Source organism: Verticillium dahliae, genomic scaffold, assembly GCF_000150675.1.
Source record: "Verticillium dahliae VdLs.17 supercont1.3 genomic scaffold, whole genome shotgun sequence".
NCBI lineage: Eukaryota > Fungi > Ascomycota > Sordariomycetes > Glomerellales > Plectosphaerellaceae > Verticillium > Verticillium dahliae.
In genome coordinates, this window is record NW_009276940.1 from 436,233 (window position 1) to 439,972 (window position 3,740).

Sequence of the window (3,740 nt, forward strand, 5' to 3'; positions counted from 1 at the left end):
GCCTCAGCCCCCCACCGCTTCTTCTCTTTTTGTTGAAACTGCACTTGTGTCCTTTTCACCCTGGCGGCAGGCCCCCCCCCCCTCTTTCCCACCAAGTGTTGTCTCTATTTTATTGCCTTGCAAAGATGGCAAGGGCAGATCGCTTGTCCTTTTCATCTCAGGTCAGGACTCGGAGGTGATTGCTAAACTATCGCACAACGCCCCATGTTGAGGTCTCCCTTGCTAGATGAATGGAAGGAAGCGGAGGGAAGGCACAGCCTCTGACGAAGTACCATGTACTACATGTACCTTAGTGGAAGGGCATCCCAGTCATGGAGGCTGGGCAGGCACATGGCACCTTGAATCGTGTTCGTCAGTGATGAGATTGGCCAGCATCACGTGGGTGTGCTTCATCTGGCACCTTCCCTGTAGAGAGCTGCAGTCGTCACCCACACCTGCTGAAAGGACCTGTCCAAGCCCCATTGTCGCAATCAGCCGTCCACAGTAGTAGATATCTGGCGTCTGCTGTCTGTTGTCCGGCGCGATCTGAAAGCAAGGTCTTGACTCTCGTGTCTGTTTTATTTGCATTCATTAGGGCAAGTTTCACCCCAGCCAGGCATTTCGGCTTACGCCTCTGCTATTCATTGGATGCGTCCGTCAACGTCTCCCTTCCTCGCGCTGGGCTCCTCGAGTGCACTGAAGATGAATCTGAGCCAGCACAGTCCATGTACCTATGTACTGGTTTGACACCCCCTCCTCATCGCACCTTGTCTCACTCCCCCCCTTGATCAAGTCCTTCCGGGGTGGTGACCAGGGGCGTTCTTTCCCTCTTTGCAAGGCCTGTCGCCCAGTCGAGTCGCTGTTGCCGTCTTGGGGTTCAAGGCCAGCTCGATTGCGACTTCTGGCAAGGTACCTATAGATGAGTGCAGAGCAGGAACAGCCTGGCAGGTAGGATCGCGCCTGCCTGCCCTACCTCTCTCTCTTCCGCCTACCTTAGGTACCTGCCTGACCCTTTGTGCCGTGCCCATAATATTGCGCTCCTCTCCGTCCTTGTCTTGACCCGGAACACGGGTTGCATCATCTTGCCTTCCCACTGACTCGTCGCTGCAAAAGCGTGCTTCCTCACTCCATATCCCACTGGGCAAGATATCTCAGAACTTGAAGCGATACACAGGGCTCTCGAGGCATGCTTGCCTGCTGTTCCTTTCCAGGCCGTTTCTTCCAAACCAAATCCCAACTAGGAAAGCCGCCAGAGGCTGTCGAACCTGTCAGGCCAGATCCATCGCGTGGTGCTCGGCTGGCGACAGTGCCGGCAAACGTGCAACATCAGGACCGTTCAGGTCAAGCCGCCATTCCTTCTTTGGGGAGGGAGTCCCGCCACAGTAGCGCACGGCGCCCGCATCTTGCCTTCAACAACCATACCCAACTTGGAAAACAAGCCATCCAGGCAGGAGCCAAATCGAACGTCAAGCTACAACTACAAAGGTCAGTTACCACATTCTCTCTTCTGTGTCATCCTCACAACCAAGTTGCTTTCCCCCCATCCCCTGCATACCCGCTTCGCTTTCTGTTTGTGCGGCCATTGTGTGTTTGATTCTGGCCTCGACCCTGGCTCGGCCGAGACGCCTACACAACGAGTCCCGCCAGGACTTGCAGAGCGAGAAGGTGGCAGACATCGGGGGGGCACCATTGCATTAGCACGACACACGAAGACCTCTGCGAGCAATCCACTTCCGAAAACCAACCTACCTCATGTACCTCGGACCCGCCTGTGAGCTCTTCAGATGTCAGCTCCGTCTACCCTTCCCTTCCCTCGGCGTATCGTGGCTTGAAGTTACATCGCATATGCTGCCTGGGAAAGCCATGCCTTGACCGCTCGCGCTCACGACATCACTACGCTTGCAATCACACGCTATCAGCGCCGCGCTGTCCCCGCCCCTCCCACGTTCTTCTCTCGATCGAGCGGCCACTCGAGTGTCCGTGCCGAAAACTATGTGCCCTGTATCAACACTGTGTTGCCTCAGTCGCGCTTCGAACCCCTGCCAATCTATCTTCCTTGCTGAACCCTGGTCTTCGGTCGGTGGACCGGCGAAGGCGGCGGCGCCGGCGGGGCTGTTGATGAATCGCGCTCCACGAGGACAATGGGTGGTCAGTCGTTCCTGTTGGCCGACAGAACCTTTACTTGGCCTCAGCGGCTGTCGGATGGAGCAAACCAAGGCATTTGGCTCACTCAGCAAACCCGCCATCACCATCTGCGACGTATAGACCTGTGGGCCTCCTCAGACGATGTGTTACGAGCCCAGACGATGAGCACTATCATTATCAGAGCCTGCGGGGTTCGAGATTAAACCCCAGCACATCGAGTCTCCTATTACATACCCCCTTTGACTGCAAATGAGCCGGGCGGGCTTAGAACCACGCTAGCAATCACCGCGTTTGACCAATAACGTATCAGCCTGGCCACCACAAAGGGCAACCCCCTGCGAATCGGCTGCTCGATGGACGGACAAGCAGATGCCAAAGTTCAGACAGAGCCTACGCCCGCCGTACGGCGAATCGGTCGATCCCTTCTCACGCAAACAACACCCGTCGAGGGCACACAGACTGTTCGATCTCATCCGCCGCAAGGAGCGACGAGTCACCCTTCGACATCCTAACGTGTGTGTTGTAACGCCACACTTTCTTCGAGGCAGAGCCAGGGCAGAGTCATGACAAGCTCTGGAATGGCCCTTTTAAGGGACCCCTTCACCGGCGGCACCGGCCGAGGCACAGATTCCTTCAGATGTTCCCAGGCATTGTTAGCGGCAAACTGTGCGACAGGGGAATGGCGGACGGGGCGGGATGATGATGAGGATTGAGGGGGTGCATCTTCGCTCGTACCCTTCCGCGCCAGTCACACTGGGTTCCCCCCCGTTTGCATCCATCCCAATCGCCGACCTAGCAAGTGCCTGAGGAAGCCCCACCCGCTACGAATAATTAATTATCTGCGTGAGCGACTGACCGCGTGCATTCTCGCACCCTGGATGGGACCACCTGTTCCTCGCCTCTGTTTCGCTGCTTGGGCCGCACGTCCTTCCACCGATGCCCCCCCCCCTTCCTGACACTGTGCTGGATCTGGACTGGGCGGTTCTCTGGTCGAGGAGGGGCACTCACGCTGACACTGAATTTGTTGTGCAGAGATCCCCGCCGGAAAAGCGAGCACACCTTCGGGAACGGACGCTCGACTGCAAAGATTTTCCCCCATTTCCAAGAGACACTGTACCAGGAGGTGCCAACCGCCAGATTCAGGTAAGCCCAATCTCTCTGCTGTACAGTACGCCATATCCCCTACATTCCAGCTCCAGGGCACCGTAGCGACGGGTCCGGCAGCAAGCATGGCCAGTGCACGTCCATGGGAACGAGCTGGGCGGGAAACTGCAAGCCATGGCCCACCATCCCAACGGTCCGACAGGCCACCTTACACACTGAGCCAGACGCAGACAGTGTCAACAAGGTGCCATCTTCTAGTGGGAGCGTGGACTGGCCTACCGCGAGGGGGGCATGGGGATTCTGTTGTTGGAGGGCTCGAGCTGCAGGTGGAGGGCGCCATCACCCTTCGGCGAGTCTCGTACCTACACTACTGTGCCTGGGTCCCTGGGGACAGGGGCCAAGCTCGTTGCTGTGCTAGGCCGCCTGCACCCTTGGGCCCACTGCGCGCCCTCCTTTCGGCAGCACAACCTCCTGAGCCCTCCACCAGGCTCCAGCTCTGTTCCCCAGGCGTA